The sequence below is a fragment of the Carcharhinus amblyrhynchos genome, chromosome 27, assembly GCF_965287045.1.
Source record: "Carcharhinus amblyrhynchos chromosome 27, sCarAmb.v2.hapA, whole genome shotgun sequence".
Taxonomy (NCBI): Eukaryota; Metazoa; Chordata; class Chondrichthyes; order Carcharhiniformes; family Carcharhinidae; genus Carcharhinus; species Carcharhinus amblyrhynchos.
The window spans coordinates 22,446,641-22,460,979 of NC_137350.1; positions in this window are offsets into that span (position 1 = coordinate 22,446,641).

The following is a 14,339-nucleotide window of genomic DNA, read 5'->3' on the forward strand; positions in this document are numbered from 1 at the left end:
ATAATTCGTGGCCATGCTTAAAACATTTGTAGAGCATTGAGAGCTTGGAGATGTGCTGAATGACATTATTCAGGATAGATTCATCTGTGGTCTGCACTGCAGAGCAGTACAGAAATGATTATGAACGGAGAGTAATTTTACTCTGATTAAGGCCATGGATGGAAATTGCTGTTTGTATGGGATTGGCTGCAAAGGAAGCTCAGTAAGAACCTTGAAATTTGTACATGCCGCCAATGTGCAAAGCCAGGGTGGCCTGCAAGTGAATGTTGGTGTAAAGATAAGGTATGTCAAAGCTGTGGAGAAAGAGGATACATAGAGCATGCCTGCTGAAAGGAAAAGTAAGCTCCAAGCAAAAAAAATAAACAACAACAAATCAAGAACGCATTTAAACAAAATAAAGGGAAAAATGTTCATGCTGTACAAAAGTGCCATGAAAAACCTAGTGATTCACAGTCTGAGGAAGAATTATCACTGAATGTGCTAGCCATTGCCATGATGTGGAGTTGCCAGCATTGGACTAGGATAGGCACAATAAGTAGTCTCGCAACTCTAGGTTAAAGTCCAACAGGTTTATTCGGTAGCACGAGCTTTCAGAGCACTGATCCTTCATCAGGTGAGTGATGGTTGCTGGTGCTACACACCAATTATGGGTCACTTCACTGCTGGATGGGAAACCAGTAAGGATAGAAGTTGACACTGGGGCAACAATCTCACTGGTGCCAGTGACTGTTTACAAGGAGAAACTTAAAAACGTTCCCTGAAGGAAATCAAGATAGTGCTGAAAACAAACACGGGAGAAGTAGTTCCGCTGGAGTGCCACACCAAAGCAACTGTGCAACTTAATGAGCAAACAGCAGATTTATCTCTGCATGTAGTAAAGGGCAACTATCCAATGTTGATGGGTTGAACATGGTTCAAGAAGATTCAACTGAACTGGGCTGATGTCAACCAATAGAGAATCAGGACTCTCAAAAAAGTTAAAGAAGCACACAGTTGGTTTTGATCAACAATTAGGGAGCGTGAGAGATTTTACCGTTAAACTGAAAAGAAGGAGGCCAAGCAAAATGCTTTAAGGCAATGTTTGTACCACATGCTAATAGGCTGAAGTTGGCAGTTAATTTGGAACAACTTGTGAAGATGGAAGTCTTGGAACCTGGCAGCATTAGTGAACGGGCCATGTTAATAGTATCAGTCATCAGGAAGGATGGAACCATAAGGATTTGCGGAGGCTTCAAGGTCACCATTAATCATGTGTTATGTGCGGAACGGTATCTGTATCTGTTACCCCAACATTGAAGCCTTGTTTGCGCGATTGGCAAGAGGCCAATGTTTCCACAGAATTGACCTGAGCCAGGCCTTCTTACAGATGAATGTAGGCAAGAAGTCACAGGAACCTCTGACAATCATGACAAGTAAAGGCTCGTTCCAGTACTGAAGATTGCCATTCGGTATCACCTCAGCTTCTGCATTGTTTCAGGGAGCAATGGATCAGATCCTGGGTGGACTGTGCAGAGTCTAGTGTTATCTGGAGGACATCTTAGTCACTGGAAGAGATGAAGAAGAACACCTTTGAAACTTGGATGACAGTCTGCAGAGAATGGAAGACTATGGTCTGAGAGTCCACAAGGATAAGTTTGACTTCTTCCAATCCTCCATTGAATATCTGTGACATGGGATTGATGCCACTGGTGTTCATAAATCTCCTTCTAAGGTTAAGGCCATTACAGGGGCACCAGCACCTCAGAATATAAGTCAGTTGCATCCCTTCTTGGGATTGTTGATTTATTATGGAGTATTTGTCCCAAACTTGGCCACAATTCTGAAACCATTACATAACCTCTTGTACCAAAAGAAGACATATGTGGTCATCAGATCGATGTCATAACATCTATACGCAAGCCGAAGAAGTGTTACTTATATCTAAAGTACTTGCACATTTTGGTCCTACTCCAGTGCTACAATTAGCTTATGATGCATCCCCTTACGATGCACGAGCAGTGTCTCCCACATCATGCCACCTAGTTAAGAAAGACGCATTGCTTTTGTGTCTTGATGCTTGAGCAAAGCTGAAAGTAACTATGCACAGATCAAAAGGGAAGCATAAAAGATCATCTTTGGAGTAAGAAATTTTATCAGTTCCTAGGGAGAGAATTTACATTGCAGACAGATTGCCAATCACTCACTACCATTTTTGGACCACACACGGGAATTCTGTCACTGGCAGTAAGTAGAGTGCAAAGGTGGGCATTGCTTTTCTCTGCACATATTTAGACCATTAAGTAACAACAGTCAAGTCTACATTTAATGTGAATGGACTTCCAAGATTGCCATTACTTGCCGCACTACTTAAGTGGAAATATCTTCTATTTTTGAACAAGCAGAGGACACATTTTTTGCTTCTAGGCAAATGAGAAAACACATTCAGAGTGATCGATCCTGTGCTCTCAGCAGTGATGGATCTGGTTTTATGAGGAAAGACTTTGGAGCTAACACCTAACCTGAAACCTTATTACTCCAGAGGATTGGAGCTGTCACTGCAGTCAGGATGTCTTCTGAGGGGATTCAGAGTGACTATTCCACTGTCATTGAGAAAAAGGGTGTTAGAGAAGCTACACAAAAGCCATTGCGAAATCGTCCACATGAAGTAAATACTGAAGTTTGTTCCGGTGGCCTGGATTGGATGCAGAAATTGAAGAGAAAGTTGGAACATGTTTTTCCTGTGTAAAGGTAAGAAATCTACTTCTCTTCACATTGCTGCATCCATGGGAATGGCCAGAAGAAGCTTGGCAGTGAGTGTGTGTGGATTTTGCAGGACCTCTTGAAGGACGTAAGTTCTTAGTAAAGTCGATGCTTTACTAAGTGGTCAGAGGTCGCTGTGATTCAATCTACTTAATCAGAAAAGTCGATCAAGAAGCTAGGAGAAGTATTGAGTCGCTTTGGATTTCTGGAACAATTGGTAAGTGACAGTTTGGACCTCAAGAATTATATGTTTCTTACAAGAGAATGGTATTCAATATATTGGGACAGATATTATAGCCTTGCTCGACCTGAGACTGAAAAATCGCACCCAAGGCCAACTGACCTTCTCGTTGTCCACTTCTCGCCTACTCCGATTCCCCCGGAGGGCGGGGCGATAGAATTTTGCGACTAGATTTGAACCATATTGTCCTGCTACTAATGGACTGGCAGAATCTTTCATCCAAACCTCAACTAGGGAATAAGGTTTGCTAATCAAATGTCTTCACAAATTCCTACTAATGATGAAGAGATAAATATGATCGGCATTTGATCTGTTGAAACCTCCACCTCTGAAAACTGAAGGGATGGTACAACAGCAACAAGAAGGACAGATGGAATATCGGGAAAGCAAAGTAGAGTGCTTTCCGCCAAGGGCAAGGAGCTTAGGCTAGGAATTACTCCACAGGAGAGAACTGGCTTCCAGCCACAATCCTTGCACAGACTGGACCTGTCTCTTATACTGTCCAGACCAGAGATGACATTCTCTGGAGGAAACATGCGGACCAGCTGTTGTTTGGGAGAGCAGATTGGCTGGATCCGGAACGTGGTGTGAGAATTCTTACCATACTCCAAATGTCGACCGCCCACTTAGGGCGGTTCCCAACCAGCTCACCCCACACCACAGGTCACATGACCCATTCCCTTAAAGGGGCTATGCCCCAACATACATAACAATGCTCACAATTTCATTCATTTTCAAGTAATTGAATTTAAATTCTACCAACTGCCTTTGTGGAATTTCAACCTGTACCTCCAGAGGATTAACCTGAGTCCCTGGAATTAGTCCAGTGATTTCACCTTTATCCTATCATCTCCCCATAATGATAATGGTGCCAACTTTCGTCACCTTCTCAAGGGCAATGAATGCTGGTCTAACCAGCAACACCCAAATCCTGAAAATGAATTTGAAAAATCAATCTAGGATTTATTTATTTTAGTAGTGTCACAAGTAGGCTTACATTAACACTGCAATGAAGTTACAGTGAAAATCCCCCACTCATCACACTCTGGCGCCTGCTTGGGTACACTGAGACAGAATTTTTAGCATGGCCATTGCACCTAACCAGCACATCTTTTGGGCTGTGGGAGGAAACTGGAATACTTGGAGGAAACCCACGCAGACACGGGGAGAATGTGCAGACTCTGCACAGACAGCGACCCAAGCCGGGAATTGAATCTGGGTCCTTGGCGCTGTAAGGCAGCAAATAGCCTAGCAACAAGCCACTCAGGTCAGTGAGGGATGGTGAGCCCAGCCAGCGACGCGCACATTTCATGAAAGAATATAAAAAGTAACTCTTTGGGATGTCTTGCAGTCGTGAAGCTCACAATATAAATGAAACCTTTTTTTGCAAATTTGAAAACAATTATTTTCTGCATCATGTGGCTGTGGCGGGGGGAGGAGGGGGTGGGTGCAGCGTGGTGAAAGCTGTGAGGAAACAAGATCTAAACCAAGGCAACAGTTTTCTACTTCCATTTGGACAAAGATTCTTTAGTTGTTTCTAATTCCCTGGCTGAGATCCAGTGCTTGCATACATCTCCATGGGATGAGCTGAATCAAAACAGAACTGGGATTCTTAGTAATAAGTAAGCTCTCTTAGACAAGCATTGTTTCAAATATTGTAGAGCTAAAGCGTCTGTTGAATACTAACTTGAGTTGATGCGGGTACTTGCTGGTACAGCTTCTCTAAGTCACAAAGCGACAGTGAATGTTCTGTAATAGAAGCACATTTAGCAGCAACGATGAAACGCCAGATAAAGGCTGAAATCTTCCGGCCCTTCCTGCCGACAGGCCAATGGCGAAACCTCACTGTGGGTTCCTCGGTGGCGTAGGGAGCAAATCGTGGAAAAAAACCCGTTGACACCGGCCATTGGCAGGACTCCTCCACTGCTGCATGGAAATCCCGCTCGAAGTATGAATGTTGAACTTGAGCACGTCCAATGTGAATGCATTGGACTTTCTCCAATTTAATCAGATAGCAATGTTAGAACCTTCTCACCTCATACAGGAAATTGAAAGAAATGGTGGACAAACGTCAAATATCATATAATCAAAGACAGAAAAATGATTCACAATAATGTGAATGTGATTCTTTAATATTTTGAAGGAGACTGTTATTTGTAGAATTATAGAACCCTACAGTGCAGAAGGGGGCCATTGGTTCATTGAATCTGCACCAACCACAATCCCACCCATATCCCCATAACCTCATGCATTTACCCTAGCTAGTCCCCCTGACACTAAGGGGCAATTTAGCATGGCCAATCTCCCTAACCTACATATTTTTGGACTGTGGGAGGAAACTGGAAACCCATGCAGACACAGCAAGAATGTGCAAACTGCACACAGACAGTGACCCAAGCTGGGAATTGAACCAGGGTCTCTGGCGCTGTGAGGCAGTGTTGCTAACCACTGTGCCGTTGTGCTGCACTGAGATGGTTATGGCTCCCAACCACCTTTGTGCTTTATACATTTCAGTCCTTGTGTGGGGCAATTAACGATCAAACCTCAAACACGATCTATGACTTCACTGAATAATTAATTTTGCTGAAAACTAAATTGGCTCCATGTACATTTTCTGACATTTGCTTGGTCTAAGTTTCTGATGAATTGTCTCTCCAGACTTGTTTTTCTCACTGAAATGTGTGTGGGAGTCTTGTCATATCAAGGAGTGGAGGGCTGCATAGGTGAATGATATTCCTATTGAATGCTGTAAATAATAGGAATATAGGAACAGGAGTAGGCAAATTCAGCCATTCCTGCCTGCTCCGCATTCAATCAGATTGTTGCTGATCTCTTCCTGGTCTCAAATCCACCTCCCCACCTGCTCCCCATATCCACTTATCCCATTTTTTATTAGAAATATTTCTATCTCCTTCTTGAAACCATTCAACGATTCAGACTCCACTGTGCTATGGGGCAACGAGTTCCACAAATTTACCACCCTCTGCGAGAAGTAGTTCCTCCTTATCTCAGTTTTAAATCTACTGTCTCTCAACCTATACCTGTGATCTCTTGTTCTGGATTGTCCCATCAGAGGAAACATAATATTGCCGACGTAGGCCGATTCATGGTAAAGTGAATTGGGCAAAGAGACGGCCCTTGGGAGATGGTTTTTGCAAATGGCTTCAGCTGAGGCTGTGTTTTCTGCATCGCATAAAGCATAAAGCCAGCTGGGCAGTCCAGCAAAGGTTTGGCCTGTATCTATCTTTCCTGAATTAGGCCAAAAGGCATAGGATCCACAAGCAAAGTGATATGGACACATTTTCAGATCCATAAGACCATGGGGTATAGGAGTAGGATTAGGCCATTTGGCCCATCGATTCTGCTCCCCCATTCAATCACGGCTGATATGATTCTCATCCCCATTCTCCTGCCTTCTCCCTGTAACCCTTGATCCCTCTATTGATCAAGAACTTACCTAACTCTGTCGTATAGACACTCAATGATCTGGCCTCCACATCCCTCTGTGGCAATGGGTTCCACAGATTCACTACCCACTGGCTGAAGAAATTCCTCCTCATCTCAGTTTTAAAGGAATGTCCCTTCACTCTGAGATTGTGCCCTCGAGTTCTAGTCTGTCCCACTAATGGAAACATCCTCTTCATATCCGCTGTATCTAGGCCTCTCAGTATTCTGTAAGTTTGAATTAGATCCCCCCTCCTCCTCCTAAACCCTATTGAGTATAGACCCAAACTCCTCAACTGCCCCTCATATGACAAACCCTTAACTCCTGGGATCATTCTTGCGAACTCCTCTGGACTCCCTCCAAGATCAGCATATCCTTCTCAGGTATGGGGTCCAAAACTGCTCACAATATTCTAAATGGGGTTTGACCAGAGCTTTATACAGCCAGCTTTGCTCCGGTTACTGTGTAACCACATGTATAGGATCAGCATTCAGAGGCATGATTTCAGGAGCTGCAACATAAAGCAAGCCTCATGTGAACCATAATAAGTTATGGGACAGAAGCAGGCCATCAGGTCTGCACTAGTCTTGTTCCTTCAGTTGGATGTACAGTCCAAGCCTGCTGTCACAAGAAACAATCCAATCACCTTTCAAAAGTACTCATGACCACTTCCAGTTGTTTGTGACAGATAATTCCATGTGGTAATCGGCAACTCTGCAAAGAAAAATCACTTTGCAATCTTCTTGACGTAACCGTTTAAAAAAATGATGTCTTCTTGTTGCTGCCTTGCCACAGAGTAGAAACAGTCTGTCATTATTTGTCCAATCATAACCGTTCACAATCTCATTTCCAATGGCAATTATTCTATGCAAACGATCACCAGCCTCTGGCCAATAGGTGTTGTTATGGCATGAGTTTAAAAATGCTTCCTTCCAGGAACATTTATTTACAAAGATCCATTCACCATCATCATTTGCGTATTGTATACTGCTGGCTGCCTAATGAATAAAAATATCATTATAAGTGCATTTATTTATATATTTGAAAGGTGTTAGTGTGGATAGAGGATTGGCTGTCTAATAGGAGGCAGAGAGTAGGTGTCAATGGGTGCTATTCGGATTGGCGGTTGGTGACTAGTGGAGTGCCCCAGGGATCGGTGCTGGGGCCTCAGCTATTTACCATTTATATAGATGATCTGGAGGAGGAAGCTGAGTGTAGGGTGTCAAAATTTGCTGATGACACAAAGATAAGTGGAAAAGCAAATTGTGCGGAGGGTGTGGAAAATCTGCAGAGGGATCTAGATAGGCTAAGCGAGCGGGCGAGGACCTGGCAGACGGAATACAATGTTGGCAAGTGTGAGGTTATCCACTTTGGCAGGAATAATAGTAGGAGGGACTACTATTTAAAGGGTGAAAAGCTGCAGCATGCTACAGTGCAGAGGGACCTGGGGGTCCTTGTGCATGTCGCAAAAACCCAGCCTACAGGTGCAGCAGGTGATCAGGAAGGCAAATGGGTTGCTGGCGTTCATAGCAAGGGGGATTGAATATAAAAGCAGGGAGGTCTTGCTGCAACTGTACAGGGCACTGGTGAGGCCGCAGCTGGAGTACTGTGTGCAGTTTTGGTCGCCGCACTTGCGCAAGGATATTTTGGCCTTGGAGGGAGTGCAGAGGAGGTTCAGTAGGCTGATACCGGAGTTGAGGGTGTTGGACTATGAAGAGAGGCTGAATAGACTGGGTCTGTACTCATTGGAGTTTAGAAGGATGAGGAGGGATCTTATTGAGACGTAGAAGATGATGAAGGGGATGGATAGGGTAGAGGTTGAGAGGTTCTTCCCGCTCAAAGGACAGCAGGACTAAAGGGCACAGCCTCAAGACAAGGGGGGGCAGTTTAGAACGGAGTTGAGGAGGAACTTCTTCACTCAAAGGGTGGTGAATCTCTGGAATTCTCTGCCCGTTGAAGTGGTGGAGGCTACCTCACTAAATATATTTAAGACACAGGTAGATAGGTTTTTGATAGGCAAGGGGATTAAGGGTTATGGGGAGAAAGCAGGAAAGTGGAACTGAGCCACTTCAGATCAGCCATGATCTTATTGAATGGTGGGGCAGGCTCGAAGGGCTAGATGGCCTACTCCTGCTCCTATTTCTTATGTTCTTATGTAAACTTACAAAATTAATTTTGTTGGTTTTGTCCCTTACTGCTAAATAAATTGAGAGTCCATTGTGGTGTAGCCCATAGCCACATCCAGGCCTCTCACCTTCAGTTATTCACTATCTAAATATTGGAGGGTTTTCTTTTGTCCATGGCAAGTTTTGCCTTTGTCATGGTTATGTTTAGATCTGCTTGCAACACTCTCCGTGCCTTTTGCCAATGGTTTATTGGCAGATCAGGTTCCACATTGCCAGTGCCACTGCATCAGAGTTCTGTGATTTACCCAACATCATTTTGCCTATCTTGTTGCACAAAAGCAGTTCAAATACAGCCTGTCGTCTGGCTGGTACAGTTTATTTATTAATGTCACAAGTCGGCTTATATTAACACTGCAATGAAGTTACTGTGAAAATTACCTAGCCACCATACTCCGGTGCCTATTTGGGTACACTGAGGGAGAATTTAGCATGGCCAATTCACCAAACCAGCACATCTTTCAGACTGTGGGAGAAAACCAGAATACTCTGCGTGGAAACTCCGCACAGATAGTGACTCAAGTCAGGAATCGAACCCAGGTTCCCAACGCTGTGAGGCAGCAGTACTAACCACTGTGCCGCCGTGCCGTCCTACAAGAAAGTATTGTTCTAAGAAACTGTCCATTGACCTCGGGTGGGATTTTCCAATTTCGGAGTGAGCACGGCTAGAAAAACCCGCTTAAGGTGTAGGTTAAAATCCCTCATGATTATTACCATACCTTTCTAACTAGCTTCTTCTTATGTTCCATCTTACTGACTGGTCCCTGTTAGGGGGCCTGTACACCACTCCCAGGATCAACTTCTTGCTCTTTGCTGCAGAGAATAGTGTTACTCCTCCCTCACTGTTCTGTTTCCTGATACCACTACATTTCTGTTAGTTTCCTCCACTTGAATGGCTTCCTGCATCACAATGCCATGGTCAGTTTGCTCACTCACCCACCCTGCAGCCCCCTGCTTTTATCTGAGAACCTCAGACCTATTGGACCATTGCAAAGGCTGAGGCTCCTGCACTGCGTCACTTGAAGTCACACCCTCCTGTCCCTGACCACTGATCAAATATTACTATGCTCCTTATACACTTATGACTGTGGCCAAATTCTGCTTCAACTTCATTTTCAAGTTTGCTGATGACACCACTGCAGTGGGTTGGATGTCAAACAATGACGAGATGGAGTAGAGGAAAGAGAGAGAGAATCTAGTGAGATGGTGTGACGACAATAATTTCTCCTTCAATGCCAGTAAAACGAAGCAGATAGTCATCGGCTTCAGGAAGCGTAGTGGAGAACATGCCCCTGTCTACATCAAACATGATGTAGTGCAAATGGTCGAGAGCTTCAAGTTTCTAGGTGCCCAGGTCACCGACAACCTGCTCAGGTCCCTCCATGCTGACGTTATAGTTACGAAAGCCCACCAACGCTTCCACTTTCTCAGGAGGCTAAGGAAATTCAACGTGTCCACTACAACTCTCACTAACTTTTACAGATGCATCATAGAAAGTACCCTTTCTAGATGTCTCGCAGCTTGGCATGGCTTTGCTGTAATCAAGACCGCAAGTAACTACAAAGGATTGTGAATATAGCCCAATCTATCAAGCAAACCAACCACCCATTCCTTGATCCAATCTACACTTCCTGCTGCTTTCGAAAAGCAGATAACAACATAATTATGGACCCCACACACCTGGACATTCTGTCACCTTCTCTGTCGAGAAAAAAATACAGAAGTTTGAGATGACGTACTAACTGACTCAAGAACAGTTTCTTCCCTGCTGGCATCAGACTTTTGAATGGACCTACCATATATTAAGCTGATCTTTCTCTACACCCTAGCTATGACTGTAACAATACATTCTGCACCCTCTCCTTCCAATGTCTCTCATATACTCTATGAATGGTATGTTTTGTCTATATAGCATGCAAGAAATAATAATTTTTATTGTACCACAATGCATGTGACAATAACTCAAATCAAATCCAATCTGAAGACCGTATCCCACGGTGTCTGACTGCTTCTTGGTTGGTACAGAGGATTCAGGTAACTTTCCTCCCTGCTGATGTGCCACAGTGTCTGCAGCTCAGCCTCCAACCTCGGAGCCACAACCAATTACTGCAGAATTTTGTTTTAGAGGATCACACAGAGAGGCAGGAGCTTCTACATACAGCAGCCTTGACACATCACCTGTGCTGCCATCCTTAATGTATTTAATTAATTACTTAATTATGTTACTTGATTATTTGTTTTCCTGGTGAAGGTATAATTCAGCAGCTAGTAATGAGATGTGAGACATGGGTCAGAGGGGATAAATAAAAACTTTCATAACATTCAAAATATTTTTCTTATTGTGTGGAAAAATCAGAATGTGAAGTGATGTAAAATATAGTTTACAGTATAGAATCCCTACATTGCTGAAGGAGGCCATTCAGTCCATTGAGTCTGAACTAACACTCCAACAGAACATCTTACCCAGATTCTACCCTCCGCCTTATCCCACGTATTCACTCTACTAGTCACCCTCGTGCACCCCGGACATTCTCTCTTCCACCTTCTTCCATTAGGAAAAAGATACAAAAGTCTGAGGGCACGTACTAGCTGACTCAAGGACAGCTTCTTTCCTGCTGCCATCCGACTTTTGAATGGACCTATCTCATATTAAGTTGATCTTTCTCTACACTCTAGCTATGACTGTAACACTACATTCTGCACTCTCTCCTTTCCTTCTCTATGAATGGTATGCTTTGTCTGTTAAATGTGTGCAAGAAACAATACTTTTCACTGTATAGGTGTGACAATAATAAATCAAATCAAATCATAGAAGGAGCTGTTTTGTTAGGAGAGAAAACACCTTTTTGAAGTGCTCTCTCAACACTTGCAGAAAGGAAAATTTGAAATATAAACAGTCACTGCTGCCAGGCTGCCATTGTGGAGGAGGTTATGGTCAGGTAGGCATGAAGCAATGTCAAAGTTGAGGAGCATGGTGGCACAGTGATTAGCCCTGCTGCCTTGTAGTGCCAGGGACCCAGATTCAATTCCAGCCTCAGGTCATTGTCTGTGTACATGTTCTCCCCGTGTCTGTGTGGGTTTCCTCTAGATGCTCCGGTTTCCTCCCACAGTCCAAAGATGTGCTACTTAGGTTGATTGGCCAGACTAAACTGCCCCTAGTGTCAGAAAGATTAACAGGGTAAATACATGGAATAACGGAGTTAGGGCCTGAATGGGATTGTTGTCGGTGCAGGCTCAATGGACCAAATGGCCTCTTTCTGCACTGTGGGGATTCTATGATTCTAAAGTCTTCCTTGAGTGCCGGGTCCTCAGTCTATCCCAGGTGACCACCTCCTGGCAGCTGCCATGCTAACAGCGTGATGTCGGGTGGTTGGGGGGCGGGGGGGCGCTCCTAAGATCAATGGCCTTCATTATCCTTTTAGTTGGCTGAATTGTTTACACTTTACTTCCAAGCAAGTAGCTATTCCACCTTGATCAGGAAAATGTCCTGGGGGGCAGGATGGTGCTGATACACATGGAGAAAAAGCGTCACACGCTGATATGTTGCTTAACTAATCTCTGCTGCTGTAGCTTGTTACCATTTCATTGAATGGGTATAGCAAATGAGGAGAGAGACCATTCAGCCCATTGAGTTTGCACCAGTGCTCTTCAGGAAAAGTCTTCCACATATCCCAGCATTTTTTTCTTTCTCCTGGAAGGCACAGTGGCACAATGGTTAGCACTCCTGCCTCACTGCGCCAGGGACCTGGGTTTGATTCCCGGCTTCGGTCTCTGTTTTTGCAGTGCCTGCACGTTCTCCCCAGGTATGCGTGGATTTCCTCTGGGTACTTTGATTTCTTCCCACAGCCTGAAAGACGTGCTGGTTAGCTGGCCATGCTAAATTCTCCCTCATTGTATCCAAACAGGAGTGTGGTGACGAGGGGATTTTCACAGTAACTTCATTGCTGTGTTAATATAAACCGCCTTGGGACACAAATAAATAAACTTTAGGCTTTAGGTCTTTGCTCTCATTGCATTTTCTAATCGAAAATCTGTTTTGAACTCCTGAATGTTTTCAGCCAGTGTCATTGGGGCAAGGAAGCGAGGGCCTGCTGCTTTAGCTTTGACTTTATTTCAAGGAGACCAGTATAACTTAACCATCCTTGGAAATCTATACATCTATCTTAATTACCACCGCTGGACTCAAGAGAAATTCAGTATTAGGCAGTTGAAGGGTAAGCTTGTAGAAGCCTGTAGTTTATGGCCTGGAACTCCAGTAATTCAAAGAAATTTAAAGAAAGCACCACTTTTTTATTGCATTGGAGCCAAAAAGCATTTATTCTGCCACAGTTCAAAAAACCCGGATCCATTAAAATCAGCAGAAGCAGACACAGGCTATGCTTCCAAGCATCTTTAATCCTTCATTATGCTATGGCCATCTGCGCAGCAAAGATCCAGGTTGATTGAGAAAGAAATTCTTGCAAATTGGACTTCAGGGTGGATGATTCTCCCACCCTGCTGCGTCAATTTTCCAGCACTGTGGGGCAGCGGAATCTCACAGCTAGACACGTGTTTCCACCACGTCCGCATCTGCGGTGGGGGGCGGGATCAGCACTGCTGGGGGGGTGGGGTGGAGGAATATGTTGGGGGGGGGGCGGGGCTGGAGATTGGGGCAGTTTGGGATGGGGATGAGGTTGAGGCTGGCTCAGGAATGGTCGGGGGAGCCACGATTGGGCCGTGGAGGGGTTGGGAGGGGAGACAGTAATGCGGGTGTCTCGGGCTGACCAGCAAACAGTGGAGTGGTGGGGGGGCACTGCGCATGCGTAAAGGCTGCTTGTTTCAACTCCTGGGTGGGGATAGACCCTACTCACTGATTTATAATGATGTTTACGCTGTTGGCGCCTGCAGTGCACAGAGTGTGGGAGGCTCTAGTCTGAATTCCCACTGAACAAAGCAGGGTGATTTACTCCAGTTTTCACGTGAATTCAACACTTGGAATTTTTTGGGGAAAATTCCCAAAATCTATAATAGGTTGCAACCATGTTTGAACCATACAGGAAAGAAAGGCTTGCATTTATACAGTGTTTTTCCTGACTTCTGGATATTCCAAAATGTTCTACAGCCAATCATGTACTACTCAACTGTAGTCAATTTATGCAAAGCAAGCTCTTACAAACACCAATGTGATCATGACCGGAGAATCTGTTTACTTGCAGTGATGATAACAAGGGATAAATGTTTGCCAGGTCATTGAGGTCACTTTGAATCTTTTCAAAATAGCACCTTAGAATTTGCTTCATCCACCTGAGAGAGAAGATGGGGCTTGGTTTAATGTCTCATCTAAATGATGCTAGCTCCAATAGTGGAGCACATACTCGGTACTGCGCTGGGCTGTCAGCCTAGATTTTTGTTGTTTAAATCTCTGGAATGGAATTTAAACCCAGAACCTCCTGATTCAAAGCAGCCATATCACTGACTAAATCTAGCTGTTATTGAAATGGGCTCTGGTTCTGATGGGGGTGATCTTACCAGGAACATTCTGCTGGACGAGTATGAAAACGGAAAAATTTCAGACCCGTTTTCTCATGGAGAGAAAACTTCAAATCTTACCATACTGAGGAAAAAAAAACTAGGCAAAGTTGTGATTCTCGCCAGTAGAGGGAGTAGAAGGAATAATTCACATTGGGAAACCAGCTGCTGACTGCTAGAGGGCGCTATTGTGCATGCGTCTGATCTCCCAATGCACTGTGTA